The sequence below is a fragment of the Lemur catta genome, chromosome 12, assembly GCF_020740605.2.
Source record: "Lemur catta isolate mLemCat1 chromosome 12, mLemCat1.pri, whole genome shotgun sequence".
Classification (NCBI taxonomy): Eukaryota; Metazoa; Chordata; class Mammalia; order Primates; family Lemuridae; genus Lemur; species Lemur catta.
In genome coordinates, this window is record NC_059139.1 from 3,121,034 (window position 1) to 3,146,880 (window position 25,847).

Genomic DNA, 25,847 nt, shown 5'->3' on the forward strand with positions numbered 1-25,847 from the left:
CCACCATACTAAGCCTGCCACGAGCATGAAACAATATTAAAGAAATAAAGCACTCTGGGAAATAAAAGTGTACTTCCAAATTTTAAAGTGTAATAAAAGCAGCAAATAACATAAAATCTACCACAGAAAATTTAATTAATTTAGAAAGTTGATTTAAAAGCCTTCTATTATTTAGCAAAGTGATGGAAAAAAGGTTTTATCTTGCGCAACGATTATTACTGTTTGAAAGTGGCCACCTGTCTTGAGGAAGATTCTGAGGTTCTGTCTGAGTACAGCAGGGAAGGATGCTCTGATCAATTAGAGACGTCTTCTGTGGTATAAAGCCTGAATTTCAATTAAAAATTAGTAAGAAATCAGTAATATGAAAAAATAATAAAACATGCATCTACTTGGAGTAGACCATTTTCCTGCAAAGAAACCAGAATCAGATTGGCTTCGATGTCTATAGAGGAAGCTTTACATAATTCTAAGAGAAAATTATTATAACTCTTGGAGTTCAATACTCGACCAACTCTCATACATATGCAACAACCAAAATAAGTAAGTTTAAAAACTAAATAAATAAAATATTATAGAAAGTATATCAATCAAAACCTCTTTTCACAAATTAACTTTCTGAAAGTAAACCAGGGTAAAGAGATCAAAAAATAAGAAAGCAAGGTACCAAAGAGAGATATCTGAGCAATGGGAAACATTAAAGCATTTACTTAAATGGGAACAATTGCTGTCATGTATTTTTGAAGCTTAATGCAAATATTAAGAAAATGGTCTTGCATTATACTTAAAATTTCTATCAAAACAATTATATTATTTCATCACCAATTAAGAGATGGTACTGCAGGTAAAGAAAGAATAATATCCATTCAGGGAATATTATTTCATTCTTGACATTAATTGAAAAATAGAGATTCAACTATCTGTTCTTTTTAATATGTGAGTGCAAAACAGCAGAATGGAAAAAATATTCCCAAAAGAGCTGGAAGGAAGGCTGCAGAAGTGCTTCCACTGCAAATAGAGAAGCAGGAGGAAGGGTGGGCGCGGGGAAGAGCAAGGTGGCGACGGCACACAGCTCGCGTGCAGTCCATCCGCGTTCTCATGAATTCTTTCCTTTCAGGTACTTTTTTACATGCAATTCTTGGTCAGCCTTTTGGCAAAAGAAGAAAACACCCCTGTCACCGACACCTGCCATCATTCTCTCTGCTGCCAATCTAGAATGAAACTCAATTTCCCTATCATTTTTGGAAGTTTTTTTTCATATGTTTGCTATTGTGAATTGAAAGGGTTGCTTCTAAAATTGTGTATTGATATGGATGCATCAGTGACTAGGAGAAAAGTTTGGTCTCTTTGGCTACAAATAAAACCCCCCAAAATTTCACCTTATAGACAGTAAAATGGTTGGGCCTTTTATACACTCCCCAAACTACCTTCAACTATTTGTGCAAATTAGCATAGGGCTGAACTTGAAAACCTGGTCTAACAATCTGAAGTAAAATGAAATGAAGAAATAAGCATGGTTGTGAATTGTAAGTAAAATAAAATATTTAATTTTAATTTAATATAGAATGTGTTCTACTCAACAATAATGCCACTGGGCTATATTTATAGAAACTGAAGGGGAAACATAGTATTTATAAATATTGGAAAGAGTAATTCTTTCTTTTCAATCTAAGATGCTTAGTTAAGTGTCCTAAAATTTGTCAGTGTTAGGAGCTGCAGACCCAAGGCAGCTGGCAATCTGCCTAGTATCTTCTAGAGACAAAAGGAAACTGCTTGATATCTAAATGCCAAGAATTAGGGCTTTGGGTAAAGAAGATTCCAGTCTCTGACTTCCCCCTGGGACCCTTCTGAACCCTTTCAGTGTGCTCAGGCAGAAAATACAGAGAGCAGTGTGCACCAGGATGTTATTAAAATAATTTAAAAATACAAGCTCCAGGGAGCTACAAATTGGGAGAGAAGTCACACACTGATAATAAATATTTTTGGAAAACTTAACAGAAGAAGAAAAGTTTCCCTGGGAACAGAGTTGACTTTTTTAAAAAAACAAAAAACCTCTTTTAATTTTAATATTGATCAAGTGAATTTGCAAAATCTGAGAATGTTTGCTTGGCAGGGTGTGCATGCACATGTGCGCACACACAGAGACGCACACGGGAAACTGGCTGAAACCGGCTGCCACGGGAGACTTGACTAGAGAAAGGAGAGAACAGAAAGCAGGAAAGCAGGCGAGACCCTCAAACACAGGCCACGGGGGAAAAGAGGCAGCTGGACTGAACCTGACAGCGTCAGAGCTGTGGAGCTCCTACAAGTTCTGGAGCGTTAGCTCCGACACTTCTATTTGAACTTGCTACTGTGTGGCACGTTATAGTAACACATATATTGCTACAGTTAACTGAGTAGCCAGATGTTACATAAGGCCTTTCTGTTCTCAGTGGCAGCCCCAAAGGTGAGAAGAACATGCATCAGTTATGCCACATGCTGAAAAGAGATGCAGAACTGTGTGTAGTATGTGCTGACCCCAAATTGGTTTTGAGATCTGTACTCACTCTCCAGCAGAGGCTGTGAGAGAATGTGAATGATTTACAGGAAGAGAAAGACAGAGGATTTATTGAGTGAAGTTATTGGAGTGCTCCACATTCCTTCCCACCTCAGAACAAACAACAGTCTTGGAGAGAAATGGAGAGCAAAGGTCATCTGCCTTCATCCTCAGCCCTGCAGGGGGTTTCTGAGCTGCAGAAGCTCCCTGGGAGGCTCTCTGGGGAGGGCAATCAACGCAGGTCTACTGAAGGGTGTGGGAGGCCAACACCCACCGTGGACTCTGATCTGGGTAGCTGTGAACCTGGAGGCTGGTGGGAGCAGCCCCCAGTGGCCAACAGAGGGGACAAGCTCTTGTGCCAATGGTTGGGGCAAGATGCTGACCTTTTCCCCAGTGCAAGTAGATGCTTCCAGAAATCACCGGGCTCTTGTCATGCTGGAAGGCCGAGGGCACTGCCTGTCAGAGGAAGCAGAAAGGAGCTGTGGGGTGTCCTGGAAGGAAGCCAAGGGGTGCCACAGCCAAGCATTAGAGCCTGGCTCAGCCTTCGCCAGGGAGCTGCAGCTCAGGGTGGCCAGTGGGTGTGCAAGGTGTCTGCCAGGCCCATGGCAGAAAGAGAGCGAGCGAGGCGGGATGCCCGCCCGCCTGTGGATCACCACCGCCTGCGGATCACCACCGCCTGGCCAGAAGGACCTTTCCCCACTTATTTCTCTGCTTCCAAGTCCTGGCCCCTGCCGCGGGGCAGGAGCCAGGAAGCCCAGGCAGGCTAGCGTCCTCCTGCCCGATCCTCAAGCCCTGCATTAGCCTTTCCTGCAAGGAAGGGCGGATGCTTTGAATGTGATGAGGGATTGAAGCATTGCTGTTATATAAAATGGTCTCAACTTTCTAAATTGCTAAAAACAAAAATGTCTTACTGACAGTAGTGCAAATGTGGGAAACCTGCTCAAGAGAGTGTCCCGGGGTGAGACCAAAGACAATGCAGTTAATTTACTGGTTTTGAATAGGAGTGAAATATGAATAATGCTCATTCCCTAAAGTGGCGTAATTATTCATAAGCAGACCAGTGCTTGTCTTCCCGAGGTCCACAGTAACAGTCCCTTCCATACAGACCTGTAGGTGCAGCTTCTGACTATTTGGGTCCCACCTGACAATGGAATTAAAATTCCAACACGCATATTGGGGAACACAGAAGACTTGGCCAGCTATATTTGCTGCGCATTAGCAGGCATGAAATGACAGGAAGTCCACAGGCTGGTGGCTGGAGAAGACTATTCAACACAAAGAATAAAAAGGAAGAACCAACCGTTCTGAGCAAATGATGGATATGAGAAAAAGAGAACTGTGTCAATCCTGCAAGGATTCAGTTCGGGTGTCTCTGATAGTAGTAATATCATCTAAAAAATTAGACAATCAGCAGGGCATGTGTTTGGAGGGGGCCCTGGTGAGGCTGTGTTTACACTTGCTGGCTGATGCCGCAGACACCCAAGCAGACGATGCAGCAGGTGGTTACAGAGGTGACAGTAACTCCACGGAGAGAAAGAAGAAATAAACCAACACTTAATGCATGTATGAAGCCTGGACAGAGAGAGGCAGAGGGAGCTTTTCTGAGTTTAGGTTCTGTTTGTTGCAAAATGCTATTACACTCATACTGATGTGTCAAATGTTATAAATACTGCAAACAAAAAGCTACAGGTGCACAGAGGAGGGATTGGTCACTTCCAGTGGGAGGCAGCACATTTAGCTGAGTTTTGAAGGATGGAGGAGGCTGAGCCTCAGGAGGGAGCTGCCAGGGCAGCAGCCACAGCGATCTACTGTGAGCCGCAGAAGTGGGAAGCCACGAGGCTGCACATGCTCCCAGCCGCCAGGGTCTGACATTGGGGGCACAGGAAAGGGTAAGTGTCATCACGTCAAATGGGGGAGGGGCTTCTAGCTGGTGGGTTGTTAGATCTGCTTGTTCATGGCACCGGTGTGGGCAGAGGGAGTGGTGGGAACTGGAAGTTGTTTTGGAGAGCGGCAACGAAGATGGTGAGCGCAGTGGTGGGGACATGGCTCCTGTCCGGAGGGTTCTGTGGGAGCCCACGGAGGAGGGGCACGCCTGCTGGGAACAGGTCAGCTGCCAGGAGAAGGAACAAGATGAAAGTGAAGAAAAGCCTTCAGAATCATGGTGAGGAATGCAGAAAGCTAAAGAGATGAGAAGACAAGGCTCAGGTCTTGCATTTGACATGAATACATGGCGCTGCTTGGACGCCTAGACCAACGCCTGGAACTAGCTGAATGGAGCTGGAGATGGAAAGTTTAAATTGGTTCTGAGAGAGGAGGGTCCCTGCTGCAGACCACAGACTGGGCATTCTCAGCCCTCCCAGCAGCACCTAGAGGGGCCTTAAAACCCAGACGGCCAGTGCCTCCCTCCCTCAGCAGGGCTGGCATGGCTTAGGCAGGAGATATTGATGCTGCTGTTGTCTGGGGACCACACTTACAGGACCACTGCCTTAGAAAGTGTGCGACAAGAGAAAGGACTACAGGGAAAGACATGAAAAGGACCAAAACAAAAGCAGCCCCCACCCTCAGGGAAGACACAAACTCAGCCTGCCCTTGGCCTGGTCTCAAATGATGTCACTGGAATTTTTAAAGCTCTCCAGGTGGTTCTATCACGCATCCAGGGTTGAGAAACACTGATTAAGAAGATGAGAAAAGAAAATAATTTATTTAAAATATAAAAGAGAGGCAGATAAGGAGCCTGAGTTTCTTGGCACTGACCAAATTCTTGTTTCTTTTCTCAGGAAAAGCAATAGAAACTCCATTAGTTAACAGATGGCCCAAAGGAGTTGTTGGCAATGGTGGCAAGAAATTACTATCTCGGCATCTCCAGGAGGCGGGCAGTAGATGATGCTTCCAAAACAGCCATGCTCATGCCCTCCTCAACCTCCTTTTCTTGGAAAGATGTCAAAAGAACACTGGAAATTCTGCAAGGAAGATGCCTGGTGTGGTCATCACAACAGATTAGATGTTAAAGGCAACTCATCAATTTCCTGAACAGATAAATGGATTTAACCTGAAGTTGAATTTAATTTGACTTTAATAAAAATTATATTTCTTGTACACCTATGATCATGTGCGAAGAATTATTTAACTGCAGGTAGAATGGTTGTTTTTTGTTTTTGTTTTTTTTTTTTTTTGAGACAGAGTCTCACTTTGTTGTCCTGAGTAGAGTGCTGCGGCATCAGCCCAGCTCAGAGCAACCAGGTAAGATGGTAATTTTTAGAGCTAGAAAGCCCTTAAGGACGATTTAGAATCCAACTTTCTCATTTGAGCACTAAAGTGAATGCAGCCCAGGCAGATAAAGTCGAGGTCGCCCAGCTGAGGAGGCAGAGCCAGTACGGCCATCCTTGTCCTCCCCCAAGCACCCCAGGTCTTACACATCTAATCTCTGTCTCTGGCAAGGGAATTGTCCTCTTTCCATCCATCCATTCTTAGAAACAACTGAGGAAATTCTAAGTTACATACATGCTGCTAAATAGAATCCAAGAAAATTAAAGTCAAGTGCATTAGCAAACATTTAAAGCCCCCTGCATTTTGATATTTCTCCTTCAATTCCTATTTCTGGGTAAGGGATGCTCAGTGAAATAAAAACGTATTTTCAGGAATCTGAGCTCATAGGACCTACAAGAGAGTGAAGTAGCAGGCCATGCATTTGCAGCAGTCAGCAATTCTGCAGGAAGTCTCAGGTGACCAGGCTGGATGCAGGGTCAGAGGCTCCTGTCAAGCATCAGTGTTGGTTCATCGATTGCCACAAATGTTCCACACTAATGTGAGGGGTTGACAATAACAGGGAAACCGTGGGAGAGGGGATGGGAATTCTGCGCTTTCTGTCAACCTAAAACTTCTAAAACAATTCAGGTTATTAATTAGAAGATAAAAAAAAGTAAATCATCTATTTTGGGTAAATATTATATAAAATTTACCTACTCACCTACTGACTTCTTCAAATGTGCTGAAAACTATTTTTCATTTTGAACTTCTTTTCACTCCCTTAAAACACAGTCCTCCCTGTAAGTTTGCTTTGGACTGTATACCCCATGTATTCTACATCAACAAAAGGTTTAGTATGAGACCCCCAGCCAAACAGCCCTACTAAATGCCTGGATACCCCAAAGTATAATAGAGTTGACCCTTGACCAACACAGGTTTAAACTGTGTAGGTCCACTTGTGTGCATTTTTTCAATAAATATGTTGGAAAATTTTGGAGATTTTCACCAATTTGAAAAAACTTGTAGATATTTCTACAGCCTAAAAATATTGCATAAAATATGTTAATCCACTGTTTAAGCTATCAGTAAAGCTTTCAGTCACCAGTAGGTTATTAGTAGTTCAGTTTTAGGGGGAGTAAAAGTTATATGTGGATTTTAAACTGCACAGGGGTCAGTACCCCTCACCCCCGTGTTGTTCAAGGGTCGACTGAAAACACTCCAACACACATGCACACACATACACACTACTGTAGGCCACATCGATGACAACAAAATGAAAAATCTCAACAAATGGTATGATATGGGGTTGAGAGTTGTATATGTGATACTTCAAAGAATAAAATGGCTAACAGAGAATGTGGAAAGAAATATTAACTCAGTGCATTTTCGGCCTATTCAACTGGAGTTATGAGAAAGAATTTTAAAAGGCTACTCATACATATCCTTTTTTATTAACCCTAACACAATGGAAGTAGAATTTAAATTTCTACAAAATTCCATATTTCACATTTGATTATAGAGCTTAGACTCACAAGCAGGGGCTTTGGAACCCAGTGCTCTAGCGTGCACTCTCTCTCTCTCTCTCTCTCTCTCTCTCTCTCCCTCTACAAGGTGGAATTTCTCTGTTCAGTATGTCATTGTGTTTGTAATTGATCCATGCAGACAGTCACGTCTCTGAAAGCTCCACCCTCACGTGTGTGCCTTAGTACACCCATGGGCTCAGTCACAGGGTCCAAAAGCAAATTGCAGGGTTTGCTCCCAGGCAGGGAAGGCGTGGAGAGGAGGCATGAGTGACCATGCCACGGACATCATATCGAAATATTCAGAATCCTGGCTGATGAATAAGCAATCAGCTTAAATAACAGAACTAAGAGTAAAACTAGAAAGTGCTGGGAGAGAGGACAGCTTTGTGTCCTGTTACGCAAAGTCAGAAAGCAAGGTTGAAGTGGACATGCAGGTGGGAAAGAAAGGCCAGTAAAATATTTAAGGAGCAGCTCCAAATATTTTCAAACTGTGAAGGAAACCTTGCAAAGCAATGTCCAGGGCCGGAGGGAGGGAAACTCGAAGCAGCCCAGCCTGCGCCACAGTTATCTGGTGCGTTCAGGCACGGCACGCGGCTGGGTGGCCTGACTGTGACTTTTTTGTTGACTGCTCTTGGCTCTGCCCAGCGTCCCCAAAGATTCCTTGCCTGCAGTAAGAGCTTACTCAGACGATGAGCTGGGGAGGAAGACAACTGTCCTTAGAATAGGGCATTTCAGAGGGAGAGGAATTCCTCCCGAGGCAAGGAAAGCCCCCAGGTTCCCTGCAGACCCAGGGCTCCCTATCTCCTGTGTGTATCTGTGAGCGCCCTGGTGGACCTGGGGAGCGAGGGGGAGGACGCAATGACTCGCATTGTAATCCCGTTTCCAGACACAGTTTTCTGAAAGCGTAAACTTTGCTGGCTCGGACTGTATAAACCCAGCAGCACTTTTTACTTTTCTTGGAAGGCATTCTTCTCCCAGTATCACAAAACTTCACAGTCTGCTTTCCACCGTAACAGCGAGACCCTCCAGTCCCGACCCCATGTGTGTGTGTGTGCAGCGTACAGTTGCCCTTTGTTTCCAGTGAATTCTGCCTCTCTATCCATCGTCAGGCTAAAGGGACGTTCTTCTCTAATTTCCTTCTTTATCTTCTCCAGCAATGTAGTAATTTGGCTTCTAGATAGCCACTTTGCTGACTTTGATTTTGCCATTTTAATTTTAGCCTGAAGCTTGCATTTTTGAAAACCGTGAGAAAAGGCAAAATAGTTGAACTATTTATCCTGCCGGAGACCCTCTTCTCACTGTGGTGTCTGCTGTGTGAGGGATTTGTTATGGGACCAATCGTGAGCCTTTAATTTTAAAGCAAGTGCCCAAGGAAAACAAATAACGCTACTAGAGAGAAATAAGAAACCAAAAGCTGTTATTAAACAAAATACACTCTCTCTCAGACCTGTGGAAACTACACTAAGACATTCAGGTATCTTGTCTAAATGTTATTCAACACACACAGTCATATTGCTCTGCCAGCGCTGCGAGGTGGTACTTGGAAAGGAGCGAGGTGACAACGCAATGTCCAAGTCCATTGTTTTGTGAAAGGGTGGGCACTTGCCACTTTTCCATGCATGCTTGAGCCTGTTCTAGCTTGAGAACCACCAGTGGGACTAAGTGCTCATTGGAAAAATGATCATATCTGTGGAGATTAAGTGAATTATGCTTTGCAGTCTTACCCTGTGCTTTTTGTCAAAGGGGGAAAAAGGCAAAAGACATTACAAAAGTGAAATCATGCCCATTTTAACAAATTTTCTAGTAAATTTATTGACTTCTATACTTGTCACAGAATAAGTTTTAAACCTATTTAATCATTCTGCAATCACCAACACCACAAACGCCTTTCTAAGATTCACTCAAGAATCATTCCTAAAGTCAGTCTTATTCTGTGCCTTTGCCCTCAGGAAAGGGTGTTGATGTATGCGTAGGAGTTCACAGTGTTCTTTCTATTAAGACTCTATTCAATTCCTTTTATTGCAAAGGGGGTACACAAGAAAGGGCTGTAATGAATGAAAACTGGGGTTAAAGAGGTAACGTAGGAAATCAAATTGCCTATGGGCTTATAAATTTTACTTTATGGAGTAAATGGGCAGGAAATGTAGGAGAGTAATTCATGGTCCCAAACTAATTTTAAAACACAGTATTTATTTATTCTTTTGTCTCCAAAGGTATAAATTGTGTCTTACCACTACCAAAAAATGTGCATCCTCCAGCTATAGATATGTGTGTATATGTGTGTGTTTCTATATATGTGTGTGTGTGTGTGTGTGTGTGTGTGTGTGTCCACACACAGACACATAGGTGAGCACCAAAGTGAATCACTGGATTTGACAGACTGATTGCAGAAAACATTTCTGGCATCTTTGTGAACTGAACTTTAGGTTATAAAGAGAAAATACCATTGTTATCCGAAGGAGCAACATGAAAGCATTTGTGAGATGGCTTGCTGTGTGTGTGCCTGCCGCTTCTCTCATGAACCCTTCCACCAAGGGTTTGGAACTTTCCAGATGTAAACACATAATGTTTATTCACTTAATTTTTCACTTTCTAATACCCCTAGCTGGAAGACATGAAACTTTGCAAGCAGAAGCCATAGCAACCTGCCTCTACAATCCTAAGTCTCGCATATCATTTCCTAAACAACAACTTCACAGATTCCGACTCCTCGCAGTGACCCTCGGGAAAGCGATTCTCTGTCCAGTGAGCCCTGCCTGGCCGATGCTGGACTCCACCCTCAGGTGCTGCAGTCGCCGTAGCAAAATAAAGGCTTTGACAGCTCTGCCACCAAGAAACCTACTTTGCTCGGTCCAACCATGCTCTTCTGGAACTTATCTGAGCACAGATCCCTTCGATCAAGAAACAAGGAGTAGCCCTGCCAGGACCACCTGTGGGGAGATGTGGCACTAGGGGGCTTCTTGTACAGAGTAGAACTTGGCTACTGACCATGATGATTAAAAAACAAGAAATCCTATCTTAAATCTGAGACAAACGAACCCAAAAGGCATATGAAACACAATGAAAAAAAGGCACAGACAAGGTCTGATCCCACAGACAGCTGGAAGGCTTCACACAAGGGCAGCCAAGGACAAACAGCGTTTCTGTCCTATGCCATTCTGCGACTGTGGTCAGCTTAGCTAAGTCGCGGTCACTCGCTTCCAAGTTACCCCAGGACAGAGGTGAGCACTGAGGAGAGGTGGAAGAGAAGGCATTGGGTGTTTGCCAAACAGAAATGTGCAAACAGGAATCAAACATTTGTGGATGTTAATGTTTTGACTGGCAACCTAAGTTGCATTCTTTAATGTCCTGAAAAGAAACCAGATTGCAAATGAGGTGATTCCCTTGCATTTCCTCATTACTTAGTAGTGAAAAAAAGCAAACTTAAGCCATGTGTTTAGCATAACAAGGCATTGTTAAGGACCTGCTCAAGATCAAGAGGCCTGTCCCCACCGCTCTCTTCCCTGGGGAGGTTAGGAGACTCCTTCACAAGCTGGTGCTCTAGAGGCGGTGACAGAGCAGATCCTGAAACAGGGAAGTGGGTGACCATGACCCAGTTCAGTTGACCACAGTCACAGAAAGGCACAAGATGGAGCAACTGATTTGTCCCTAGGCTGCCCTTGTGTTTACCTCCCGCTGTCTGTGGATCACACTTTGCTGTGCGCCTTTTCTTCGTTGCATTTCATGCTGGCTTAGAGACAGATGCTGAAGTGCAGGCTGCCCGGGAGCCTTTCTGCCGAGGGGCTGGCGGGCAGTGGGGCACACTGAGGGCAACATAGGGCACGAGAATCGCCAGGTGACCATGCTCATCCCTTTTGTTATTCTTCAGTATTTGTTTAAAATGGTGGCTTTGGAAAAACTACTTCAGTGTTTTCAACTTTGAAACAACTGGGGGCTTTAGAAACTTACGCTCCCAAGCCAGAGTGTCACAGGCATTTCCAACAGTTTAAATTGAAAAAACTGAGCACAGAGGAAAAATGCTGAACTTTCTCTCCCTCTTCCCTTCTCCCCCAACACAGGTGTGTACCTGTGTATGTTTGTGTGAAGAGAGCTATACCTGTTCAGAAAAGATCGTCACAGTTCTCCATTTAGGACGTCACCCTGGTGCCACTCTGCATGCAGGGTGAGCTGGTCTGTCCGCATGCCCTGGCCAGGATCCGTGGTGCTGGGCACCTCCCCGGGAGTAAGGAGTCCACTCTGCACAAACCATGAATCTCTCGGCTGAAGGGAAATTGAGTTCCCAACATAATACAAGGCGTGAAGGCTCTCGAAGAATGTGCAGGGCTGCAGTGGAGTGTTCGGGGCTAACTCCTGGTTACTCAGTGATGAGAGAAGTCACCGGAACACCAGAAACACCACCCTGGGTCAGAAATGAGCTATGTACAAAGTGAGCTATTAACCAAGACTGAGAGACGGTCTGAACACACGGGTCTCCCAGACCTTCTCAGTTCTGGAGCAAAGAATGTCATTTCTGGGTCTGGTAGGAAGTTATGCCACATGAGCTGTCACTGAACATCAGGCAAAAGGGGCCCCGATTTGCTCAGCCAGGTCTCACCTCTCCTGTGTCCTCAGTGGGGCTTCCGTGTGCTTACAGGCTCAGTGTAAGAAATGGTGCTGAATACAGGAATGTGCAGGTGGAACCAGGCACTCTGACGGGACAAGCTGAGAGTGCGCACCCCGGTGACTGATGCTAGACTGCACTTCTGTGTCCAGGGAAACACAACTGCAGTGAACTGGGGCTGAGCGGGTACCGGGCATTCAAACCAGCCACACTACTGTGGGTGCAAACAACAAGAAACACAGGAATTCATTAAAATGGGAATAATTTACATATACATACCAAAATAGATGAAGGAAAACTATAGATGAAGGAAAACTACACTGCTGTTATTGCAACCGTTAACTAGAGCTCAAAGGGTGAGCATTTCTTATATCATTTCAGAATATTATTCCCTTTGTTTCCTTAAATATTTACCCTTTCTTCTTTCTTATCTCTTTATTTATAACTAACTGTGAGTCATGCTGGAACTAAATTTTACTCTCCTAACCAGAGAGTGACATATAGAATAGTCAGTTATTGCCTTTATCTCTAGACGAATTAAGTGTGAGTTAAACAAGACCGATTGCATTTCTCTCTCAGGAAAGGGAAGTGCCGGCAGGTGGTGGGAGGCCGAGTGGTTTTCACGGCATTTTTGGAGGCTCCTGCTCTCTGATTCCAGCATCTCTCTGGACACACAGATGCCACCTCATTGTCCAAGACTGCCACTGGTGCTCCAGCCATTGTGTCTATTTTCCAGCCAGCAGGAAGGAGTCAGGGAAAAGCCCACTCTTCCTTCAAGGACAGGACCTGCGTCTGCTCACATCCTGCCAGCTAGAACTGATCTCTTGACTGCGACAAGCTTCAGTGAAAACCAGGAAACGTAGCCTTTATTCAGGGTGGCCCCGTGCCCAAAGGAGAATAAAAAATGAGGGAGTCTGTCAGTCAGGAAGGAGGGAGGGCACTTACTGGGAGTTGCTTTGCCAGCCCAGCCATGTTCATCCTTCCTATGACAGGAAAAGATTGTCCCAGTGATCTCAGAGGCGACATTTATCAGGGATACAACTTCTTTTTACCTCCCTGGGTTACTCAGAGCTGGAACTGTGAAGGAATCCAGCACATTTCACTTTGAAATATGCATGACCTGAAAAGGCGGCCTCAAGGTGTCCTGCCCACCCCCCTTTCCATCTCTGTCCTCTCTCCCAAAGCACAGGACCAAGCTGGTCTCTGAAATTCTCTTATCTGCTTAGAAACCAGACCTGCCAGGGAGAAACACAATTGCCTTTCCCAGAATTTCATCAACCAGAGAAGATTAAAACTCATGTCACAGAGAAAAACACTGAAAACTAAACACCACACCTGGACACAGACAAACTTTGAAATGTGTCCCAAACTGTTGTCTGTTCTCAGGTGCCATTCACTTTTCAAAAAGATTCCTTCACAAGATGACGTCTGCCTCCTGGAGGGTCCACTCACTCCCCTCAGGTCATCCACTGCTGCATCTCCACCCCCCTCCCCCATAAGGAGAATCCCAGCACCTGCACCTCACGGGGTTGTTGGGTAACCCTCTCCTGCCATCCCCCATGCTGAGCACATTCAAATGCACTGAATGCCTTCTCTCCTGTGAATCTGCCTTTTGTCTCTTGCTTTGCAGCAAACCTCCAGAGGGCAGAGGGGAAGCTTCCGCTTCACCCCTACAGATTTGGTGCTGTGATCTATCAGGGTAAACAGAAGGCGCTCTGCCCTTCTGCAGCCCACGGTCAAAGGAACCTGCGACCTGACAAGCCAGCAAAAAAAAAACAGTAAGAATTTCTTACTAGTCAGACTCTTGACCTCTGTCTGTGAAATCTGGTCGTCACCGCATGTGTCTCTTTCCTTTTCATATTTTAGGATTAGCAGGAGAAAAGCGTTTGCATGACCAGTCTTAGGGGTAGCAACTCTGCTATATTTTTGGCATGAATGTGTATACTGTCTTGTCCTTTTCCTCCCAGAAGTAGTCTTTTCTTCTTTGTCTCCGTCTTCCTGTGTTGTTAGAGAGGTACCATACGAAACCAAACCAGGTTCTCCTCTCCCCTTGTTTCATGCCCAAGAACTTGGCTTTTGTGACCAAGTGAGAACATGCTCTCTTGGTCTCTGCCAGCAGGGGCATGAATTTCAGGTCCCATGTGGGGGCCAGTCTGGAAGGGCTGGGACCCCGAGACACATGACATTGTAGGCACTACTGTCTTTGTTCCCCGTGCACCAAGCCCTCGGAGAGTTTGTCTCAGTGAGTCGCAGCCACGCGGGGCTCCCACTGTCTCAACCTCTGCTGGCCAGTTGGTGCTGGGAAGTCCAGTCCCACCAGTGCCCGCCTGGTGGCACGGGCAGCTGAGGGTCCCTGTGCATGTCCACCTATCCACACTCTCATGAGGGGCCAGAGACATTGTCCACACAAACACATCCTTAGCCACCATGGCGACAAAGGTCCTCTGCTATTTCAGCCTATCCCTGGGAGTGAATTTTCGAGGGCTGCCCTCTCCAGGAACACCTCTTGCTTACATAGTAAAAATATATTCTAAGCCTGGAAAATAGCCTTTTGGTCTTTCCATAAGAGCATTGTTGGATCAAATCTCTAGAGAAATAAGTACACCACTGGAAATTCTAATCATCAGTGGCCAGACGATGGATTCTTTGAATTAGAATGACTCCGATGTTTAAAAATGATTTGGCATATCTCATTCTAAGCAATGGCCTTATTTGTATTGATGGGAGGATCAAATTAAAAGAAAGATACAGAACAGTGTCATGGCTAGCCTTAGAAATTCTCGTGACGAATTACAGAGCAACAATCTGACCTAAAACAGAAGCTGAGATCCTTTGAATGCTCGAACTGCCTGCGTTGGATCCCGTGGGCCTGGAGCAGGGGTGCTGCACCTACAGACGGGCTGCCTTTGCACTTTCGCACCTGCGGCCTGAACTGGGCTCAACCCCCTGATGCCCGTTCAGGGAACCAGTCTCTTGGAAATGTAAGTCCTTTAACTCAGAAGGAGAAAAGGAAATACAAGAATTAGTTTAAATTATTTGTATGATTCTTGCCCTTTGGGGTACCCACTTGTTTATAATTCTTTCCCCATGGACGGCTTTTGAGTTCCTGTTTGTGTGACTGTCTCTTTGAATATTTCATCCATAGGGGCACAAATGTTGCCAGGTGTTTGTGTATAGCAGGCCAGCTGAAAGGGTAAGAGCCCCAGAAAACATGGTCAAAGATGCGTGTTGCCTATCGCAAATGGCCATGGGACCGGCACTAAGTTTGTGTTTGAGAGTATTATAATCAGCCCCAGGGCCTGGGTAGGACTGGCTGGTAGGACAGCCTGCAGTGCCCAAGCTCACCCTGGCCTCCAGACCACACTGGGCCCCCATGCCATCCGAGATCTGACACCTAAAAGGTTTCTACATCCCCCCACATAGAGAACCTGCACCCTCACCGTGATTCCATCAGCAAGAACATAATGGTGGCACTTGGGCACCTTGGCTTGCATGGTTTCAGGGATTCAGGTCACACAAGACCTGTGCGTGGTGAGAATTACTCTTTTGGCAGCAAGCGTACAGCGTTTACTCTTTCCAGTGTACATTTCTTATGAGGAATCCCTTTGGTGACTACAACTGCAAAAGAACCTGGTAATGCAAATAGGCATCCAGTTCTGGCCTCCCCACATCCTGGGCTGAAATGTGTGGATATATGTGTACACTCACCCTCTGGTTTTTCATTTGTTTGCTTTTTATTTTTTTTTTTGTACTTTGCCCCCCTTCCAAAAGATTCTCCATAAAATCTATTTACATACATCAAGAATTCTTAGCATGTGTACTTTTGAGCCAAATTTTATGATTTTACTTTCATTACTTTATATTGTATATGTTTTATATGCACTTCCATGTTAAAAACTTGCCAAAAATGATGCTGGAATTTAATTATCAAAGCAGAGAAAAAGATTTGAATCCAGCTTTGTCAAGCAGCCACATGCCAATGTGAACTGAGTGCCCGTCTCCTGGAGCAGCCTGGCCCGGTGCGGAGCTCGGCAGAGCATCAACCCGGCACACACCGGCCTCACATGGGATCTTGCCCAGTTCTCCGTACCTCACAGAGATTGCTCCTGACAATTTATTCCAGTGCACACACACACAAAAAGAATCCTCTTCCAAAGAAAATGTCTCCATTACATAACTTTGATCTACTTGTGGGTAAATCTGAGTTGAAAAACTATGCTTTAAATCTTCTCTCCTATTAGAAGTTTCTTTGGAAAACTGTGCTTGGCTACTCTCCTAAAAACAAATAATTTATAAAGTAGAGGCAAGTAGCTTTTATGTATATGACCATTTATAAAGAATGTTCCAGTTTTCATCTTTTCTAGCTGAGAATTATGTATTTACTACATTTATATATCTACCTGAGCGGCCAATTTGGAGATGAGGAAGGTAAGCATTACTCAAGGTCACCGGTCTTAGTGTTGCCTCCTCATTTGACTGTTTAAACACCACCGCATTGCTAGACCTCGCTGAACCCCAATGCACCTGTAAAGTTCACGTGGGAATTCCTCTTATGCCCTCATTGTGAGGCTGGCATCATGAATGAGAAAGTCCCTTGTGAGCTGCTCTCAGTTCCCCAAATATCAGTGTTTTAGCTTGGGTCCCCCAGAAAACAGACCCGAGACAGAATGCAAGCGCACATAGCTTCCATGTGCATAGACCGTGGGAAACAGCAGAGGAGATGTGCAGAGCAGAGAAAGCAAAGCCAAGGCCCGCAGCGGGTGCTGGAGCCAGCACGTTACAGCTGGGGAGCTCGGGGAGCTCTGGGCATGAGAGCGGGTGGAGCACAGCCTCAGAGGTTGTCCCAGAGAAGGGCGGGTGCTGAGCCCACCGCCTGCCGCTAGCTCGGGTCAGTCACTGGTTAGGGGGCAGAGGAGCCTTCCCCCATGTCCTACAGGCCCTGAAGGAGCAGCCTGGGGCAGAGCGAGCCCTCAGTGGCGGGGAGGCAGGTGCCTGGCAGCGGGCAGTGGGGCGAGTGTGGCCCCCACTGACGGTGCAGAGGGTTTTGGGCGGGTCGACAGCAGCATCTGCTTCCACCTGGTGTTATCGTAGAATCCTCTCAACCTGGTGCTCCAGCAAAGATGGTTTCCCTAAAAGGGTTAGCACACTTACTGCTCTTTTGGTCTGAGTCAGTCATCCTATATTTTCAAGTGATATAAGTAGATGTACATTTTTTAAATTGTTAACGAATTTTAGCATTTTATCACTTATCTAATTAAATTTCTTTCATGTATATACAGTCCTTGTTAATATCCTTTGCCAATTTCCTATTGTACTCTTCTTTTCTCACTGTGGACATATAAATAACTTCATTAAATTAAGACAATTAACCGGGAAGTTCAAGATCAAGGGGACACATCTGGTGAAGGCCTTCTTGCTGCGTCATTCCATGGCAAAAGGACAGAAGGGCAAAAGAACGTGCCTGAGAGAGAGGAAAGGGGTTGAACTCACTCTTTTATCGGGAAGCCATTCCTGCGATAACTAACCCACTCTCGAGATAGCAGCATTCACCTGCTCCGGAGGGCAGAGCCTTCCTGACCTAATGGTCTTTTGATAAAAGCCATTTTAAGTGGAGTGAGATGATATCTCATTGTAGTTTTAATTTGCATTTTTCTGATGGCTATGATGTTGAACATTTTTTCATATACCTGTTGGCCATTTGTATGTCTTCTTTTGAGAAATGTCTATTCAGTTCTTTTACCCATTTTAAAAAGTATTTGTGTTTTTTTTTTCCTACTGAATTGTATGAGCTTCTTTTAACTCTTGGTTGTGAATCCCCGTTCAGATGGGTAGTTTGCAAATATGTTCTCCCATTCTGTGGGTTGCATTTTCATTTTGTTGATTGTTTCCTTTGATGTGCAGAAGATTTTGCATTGATGTGATCCCATTTGTCCATTTTTCCTTTGGTTGTCTATCTTTTGAGGTCTTACTCAAGAAATCTTTGACTGAACCAATGTCCTGGAGTGTTTCCTCTATGTTTTATTCTAGTAGTCTCATAGTTTGAGGCTTAAATGTAAGTCATTAATTGATTTTGATTTGATTTTTGTGTATGGTAAGAGATAAAGGGTCTAGTTTCATTCTTCTGCATATGAATATCCAGTTTCCCCAGCACCATTTATTGAAGAGACTGTCCTTTCCCCACTGTATGTTCTTGGCAACTTTGTCAAAAGGAGTTGACTACACATTCATGGATTTATTTGTGGATTCTCTATTCTGTTCCATTGGTCTATGTGTCTTGTTTTTATGCCAGGACCATGCTGTTTTGGTTACTACAGCTCTGTAGTATAATTTGAAGTCAAGTAATTTGATTCCTCCAGTTTTGTTCTTTTGCTCAGGATGACTTTGGCTATTCTGAGTCTTTTGCGGTTCCATAAAAATTTTAGATTTTTTTTTTAATATTTCTGTGAAGAATGCCATTGGCGTTTTGACGGGGATTACATTGAATCTGTAGACTGCTTTGGGTAGTATGGATATTTTAACAGTATTCATTCTTCCACTTTATGAGCATGAAATATCTTTCCTTTTCTGTGTTCTCGTCAATGTCTTTCATCAATGTTTTATAGTTTTCATTATAGATATTTTTCACTTCCTTGGTTAAGTTTATTCCTAGGTATTTTATTTTATTTGTAGGTATTATAAGTGGAGTTACTTTCTTGGTTTGTTTTTCAGATTGTTTAGTGTAGGAAAATAGAAATGCTACTGATTTTTGTATGTTGATTTTTGTATCTTGCAAGTTTACTGAATTTATCAGTTCTAATAGTTGAGTGAAGTCTTTAGGATTTTGTAGATATAAGATCATATCATCTGCAAACGGGGATAATTTGACTTCTTCCTTTCCGGTTTGGATGCCCTTTATTTCTTTCTGTTGTCTGATTGCTCTAGGTAGAACTTCCAGTACTACGGTGAAAGTGGGCGTCCTTGCCTTGTTCCAGATCTTAGAGGAAAGACCTCCAATTTTTCTCCATTCAGTATGATACTCGCTATAGATTTGGCTTCAACACCCTACTTTCAGTATGGGACATAGCATCTAGAGATAAAATCAACCAAGAAACATTGGACTTAGTCTGCACTATAAACCAATGGACCTATAGATATTTACAGAACATTTTATCCAACATTTGCAGAATACGCATTCTTCTCATCAGCACATGGTATGCTCTTAAAGAGAGCCCATATGGTAGGCCACAAAAGAAGTAGCAAAAAATTCAAAAAACACGATATCATATCAAGACTTTTCTGACTATAGTGGAATAAAACTAGAAATCAACAACAACACAAACTTTGGAAACTATACAAACACATGGAAATTAGACAATATGCTCCTGACCAACCACTAGGTCAATGAAGAAATTAAAAAGAAAATTTAAAAATTTCTTGAAACAAATGAAATGGAAACACAACATACCAAAACCTATACGATATAGCAAACTCAGTATTGAAAAGGAAGTTTATAGTAATAAAACAGCTATGTAAAAAAATGGAAAAACTTTAAATAAACAACCTAAAGATACATCTTAAAGAATTAAAAAAGCAAGAGCAAAGCAAACCCAAAATTAGTAGAAGAAAGAAATAATAAAGATCAAAGCAGAAATAAACGAAATTGAGAGAAAATATTATAAAATATTAAGATAAAAAACCGGTTTTTAGAAAAGATAAACAAACTCAACAAACCTTTAGCCAGGCTAAGAAAAGAGAGAAGACCCAAATAAATAAAATCAGGGATGAAAAAGGAGACATTACAACTTATACCACAGATATCCAAAGGATCATTATAGACATTATGAGCAGTGTTATGCCAATAAATTGGAAAACCTAGAAGTGAGTAATTTCCTACACATTTATAACCTATCATGATTGAACCATGAAGAAATATAAAACCTGAATAGATAAATAACAAGCAATGAGATAGAAGCAGTAATAAAATGTCTCCCATCAAAGAAAAGCCCAGGATCTGATGGCATCCCTACTGAATTCTACCAATCATTTAAAGAAGAACTACTACAAACCCCACTCAAACTATTCCCAAAAATTGAGGAGAAGGGAATACTTCTAAACTCATTCTACAATACAAGGCCAATATTATCCTGATACCAAAGCCAGAAAAAGACATAACAAAAAAGAAAATTACAGGCCAATATCTCTGATAAATATAGATGCAAAATCATCAACAAGATACTAGCAAACCAAATTCAACACCACATTAAAAAGGCCATTCATCATGATCTAGTGAGATTCATCTCAGGGATGCAAGGATGGTTCAACATACCCAAATCAATCAATGTGACATATTGTATCAACAGAATGACAGACAAAAACCATGTGATCATTTCAATAGATGCAAAAAAGCATTCAATAATATTCAACATCCCTTCATGATAAAAAAAAAAACTCTTAATAAACTGGATATAGAAGGAACACATCTCAACACAATAAAAGCCATATGTGACAAACCCACAGCTAGTATTATACTGAATGGGCAAACACTGAAAGCTCCCCTTTTTCAAATCTCCTTTGTGCTGATTTTTCAATTGGCCTTTGCTCTCAGAATCTGCCTCTATCCCCGCATGCACGACCCCAGCCCTTAAACCACTTCTGTCCCTTGGCTTTGCCATGCCTCTCTGCATTGTTCTGTTCTTCATGCAGCCCAGCTCTGATCTCTGGCAGCCCCAGACCCCTTGCCTGGGGCCCATCAAAGTGTGCAAGCTTTACCTGGGTGCCCCCAACCCCAGTTAAATCTTTTCCTACAATCTGATCAATCCTTCTTCCCTCCCAGTTACATCACCCTAAAGCATGACAAAGGTGTAGCCCAAATAATTTTAAATATGTGGACATATTTTGAATTGAAAGCCTCAAACCTTCTTCATCTTCTAAACTACAAAGGTCCAAAATCTTTTCTTTGTGCTAACTGCTGGCGTGGATGAGAGAAAGGGCACAGAGATTAAATGTCCACAGTTAATAAGCGTTCCATGGGAAGACAACTTCCTCCTTGCCAGCCGCTCTGTCTCTGGGCAGAAAAATAAGGTCATTCTTCCAACAATTTACACGCTAAAATATATGGTAAGAGCTCGTACTTTCCACCTAACACAAAGGCAGAGTTTGGAGTTTTTGAGGACAGGCTGGAGGATATTAGCTCGTCTATTACTGTTCCAGGAGAGTGAGAGCTGTGGGCTTTTCTAAATATCATGAAATGTAAATGGAAACTTGAATGTAGACCTGTTCCATCATCCAGGCAGCTAACAAGTATCAAACACTGCCACGTGTTGGCACTCTGAGTACCAGAGATTCAGCAGTGAGAAAGACATTCTGGGGAGACACAAGAGATAAACAAGACACCAAACAATTATATGATATGATTCTGGGTAGGAGAAAAGTCATAGAGAAAATAAATTAGGATAAGGGGATAGAAAGTGATTATCTGTTCTGAGAAAGGCCTATACCTATGGTCAAACCCTTTGAACTGGAAGGGATAGGTAAAAATAAGAATGGCATTGTCCAGGACTGTCTGATAAATAGTGATTTTTTTTTAATAAAAAGTGATTTTTCAATGTCTAAATTAGTGATTCACTATCAGAGCGTCTGTCCCTGCCAGAGGGATATGTCAAACATTACAGTCAGATAGCATTTGAAAAAGAATAATCTATATTTCTGTTGATTTATTTTGCATTGTTATATATCTAGTTTATTTTCAAATTCCAAATTGCATAAAAGGACATTATCAGGTTTGTACACTGGATTTGGCTTAAGGATGTTTCAGAAAAGCTAGTGAAATTCATCAGTTCCTTTGAGAGAACAGGTAGAGAAAACTAGAGAGTCTTAGCAGCTTTTATTTCAATTATTAAGATATAAAAATTGGGCATTCAAATTTCTCATGAGAAATTATTCCTCAGTTATCAAGAGTCAATGAAAACTTTTGTATTCTAGTGATTGTACAAACAATTTTGTTCATAAAAGAAACAATAATGTGATTATAAGTACTCTGGTCTTAATCTGTAAAATCATATCATCTGGTTACTAATTTGGAATTTCATAACTTAGGAACTTGAATTTTTTCATCTCTTGAAAGTAGAATAAGACAGCTGAATTAAAATTTCTCCGTAATAGATTCATGATGGTAATTAGCTGTACATATCAAGGTTTTCCATTTGAATCTGCCCCAGAGCATTAAGCACAGCACGAACAGTGGTGTCTGCAAACAGCACAGATGACATCCTTCCTCTCTGAAAATTATCCAGGCTTTTCCCAGACGCTTTTGCAAAAAGTAAGACTGGGTTCTCTTCTCCCATGACTTTGTGAACTTGATGGGCAGTTCTTCCATTTGTTGAAGGTATTTACAAATGAGATGTGATATGGGGAAAATGAACCAGATTTGTTACAACAGATTTGCTGGGCAGTTTTTGGTCTTCAGGCTGCAGGAATGCTACACTCTGTTCAAGAGATGCAATCTTTATCCTGGAAGCATCACTGGAACTATTTTCCACGTAAATCGTGAGATCTGGAAGCAACATTTAGAGCAAAGAAAATGTTCATATTCATGTTGAGTTGGGTCTTTACTGATCTGACACTGCCAACTATTTTTTCCCACTTGTTTTATCTTTTGAAAATAACATGTATTATTTTAATTTAAATGTATTACATTTTATTTAAATTTTTGCTATGCTTATATAGCAGCTTCTGCATCCCCCGCACTGTTCTAAGCCTTTACACATAATAACTTATTCCATCCTCACAACGGCCATCTGAGGTGGGTTCTATTTTCATCACAACCTTTGCACAGACGGGAAAATGAGGGACTGATCTTCCACGTGCAGCTGCAGCACCAGGGGAGGGAGATGAGGCATCTCACTGCAAGAGGGTGTCCAATACTGATAATGATAACAGTATGTGATGTATAGTATTTATTACTAAAATTTTTATTAATATATAATTAATATACTGATTATATTATATAATAAAATATATTTCTATTATTATTCAATTTAAATTTCTCTGTGTTTAATAATAAAAGGAAAGGCACTTAGAAATGTCATGTTCTGAATTCAGGAATCTAATGTTGTCTGTCCTCATTGGTTCCCGATTTTTCCTCCTCACAGTGAGGGAGGAGCTCAGACTCTAGAGTGTGGTGGGTCACAGAATCAGCATGTGAACCTCCGGCTGGTGTTACCTTTTACCTCTCGGACATCGAAGGGCATCGCTGGCCCACGAATGGGGCCCTCTGCTCCCATCAGTGCTGAGGAGCTGCGGTGCTCACATTCAGTTAGAACCTGGATGTGGCATCTTGAGGAAGCGGGGGCTGTGTTCAGTCTGGCCCAGAAAAGCAGTTCTTCTAGCATCTTCTGATTTCTAAAGTTATCCTCAGTTGGTCTTCACAGTGAGTTCAAAACTTCATATAATCAACCGAGTACATTGCCCCATCCTAATGTTTCACCCAGATTAGGAATTTAAAATTTCTCATGTCAAAATGTCCTTTTCTTGTTTTTTACTATGCTATTGTTTTCACATTGCAGGGGTACTCTCTCCACTTTTAGGCCTAGGAATCACCTTTTAGGGGAGAGTAGGGGAAAGGCTGGAGAGGAGTGAGTGCAGGAGGCTGACCCTGTCACACTGCATGGGTCACGCTCCCTGGGGCTCCGCTTCCTCATCTGTAACCTGCAAAGAGGGACGAGATGCGTCTTTAGGCCTCCAGGCTAGAAAATTATTTGACATTATTGATTTTTTGTTTCAATGAAAGTGTGCTCTTCTAATTTGCATAAAGTAATAAAGAGTAATTCTAAACTTTTGGAAAAGTGTATGAACTATAGAAGTTTTTCATACGATCTTTGTGATTTTCTTTTCCGCTAAAGTGCTCATACACAATACAATCAAAACTTGTATGAAACTTAAATGAGTAGCTGTGGCTGTGCGTGAGACGGACAAGGAGCCATAGTACAGACTAAACAGAAGCTTCACAATTCACAAACACCCCCGCCCCTCCTCTAGGTCAGCTGTGTGCATGGGAGTTTAATATATAAGGTCATAGACCCATTTGCATTGCTTTGGTTTAAAGTTTATACAATTTAGACAAGGGCTATGAAAAAATTTGATTCTCTTAATCCAAAATACCATTTATTTTCACATGAGAAAGAGCTCTTGCCTTTTTGGTTTTGAAAGGGCCTCTGGGCATGGGAGAAAATGCCCCAGTTAGGAGGATGCTGTCTCCCAGATCCTTTGCTCAGCACTGTGTTTTTATTTTTAACTTACCTTCTATTCTCTATCAAACATCTACTTCATAACGACTTCTCAAATTAAAAGAACCCTCTGTCAGAAAGGAAACAAGTGTTAACTTGTGATTGATCTAAACAATGTATGGCAATGTTTTTCTGTAAAGGGTCTAATGATAAATAGTTTAGGTTTTGCAGGGCACACAGTCTCTGTTGCAAGGACTCAACTCTGTCATTATGAAAGTATTCACAGACAGTCTGTAAACAAATGGGCCATGTTCCGATGAAACTTTATTTACAAAAATGGGCAGCAGGTCAGATTTGATCCCAGACAGTAATTTTCTGACCCTGGCTCTAAACAAATGATAACAAAATCACTTTCTTAAACTTTGATCTCAAAGTTTAGAGTGCTAAATTCTCAAAGGGCTGCGAACTGAAGGATTTTCTGGCTGGCTGTTTGTTTGGATACTTGCTATATTGGTTACTTTGCTGGAACATTTTTTAAATGGGAGAACTTCATATACAAATTTGGATTTCCATTTTCTCCTTAAAAATTAGGTAGATCTGGGCCCCTGTTACCATATAGCAACACCCCCTGACCCAAGGTCACTCAGAGCCATGGTCCCTTCAAGGGAGGACATGTGTGCTCCAGTTTGCTCTAGCCCCCCGTCTTCCTCTCCCCTCTCTCTGAGACTGAGAAGCAGCTGTGAGTTGCTGCACCTGTTCTGTGGCCTTTATTAAACTTGGCCGGTCAGTATTGCTCATCCCAGCTCCCTGCCCGGCCCCACGGGCTAGACTAGAGTTTGCCATCCCTCTGCGTTCTCTGAAGGCATTCACATTGTGTTATCTGAAGACATCGTTGTCCTGGAGGGCAAGCACTCAATTCCACACACAGCTAAAGGAACTGGGAAACACTCCTCAGTAAGGAGTAAATAATGTTGTTTCTTGTTTTCACAAGGGAAAGAGACTCATTAAAGGCTGCTTTGGTTTACTCTTTTTAAAAACTTCTAAGAGTGGATCCCTTTATACAAGCCATTCCTCTTTCCTTTTGTATGTTGGAACTTACTAAACAAAGAGCCCCTGCACATCTCCGTGTGATGGACTTGGAAAATCCCAGTCCCTCTTGTGTTATACTGGACACAGCCAGAGGTAATTAGAGATCTCCGATTGTCCAGCATGCAGTGTCCTTTACTCAGGACAAAGGGAAGTTCTGGCCCCGCCTGCAGGTCACTGTGGAGACTTCAACCTTCCCAGGCAAGTGTAAGCTTCCCGAGGTGCGAATACAGGCAGACCCTTGTTAGGCATTGGGGGAGGGAGGGTCGTAGGTGTGTGTTTTAGGGCCATTCCCAATGCAGGCCTTGATGTGAAAATACTTGCACTCGTAAAGAGTTTTCAAATAAGTGAATATAAGAGAGAGAGAGAGGGAGAGAGAAAGAGAGAGAAGGAACAGATGTCAGCCCGTGCACAGCCCGGTGGCCCTGCTGTTACTGTTCAGGGTGTCCGACACTTGGGCGCTTCAGGACTACAAAGGCAAGAGGCCTACGGTGCACACGTGTACTCTCGCACACACAATCGGGTCCTGACATGCACAAGCGCACACACAAGAGCATGTACATTCCCGCTCTCACACTCAAAGGCACGCACACCCCACCCAGTGGTGCAGAACGCGGGCCAGGCTGGTGGCCGCGCACCTGCCGCCTCCTCGGTCC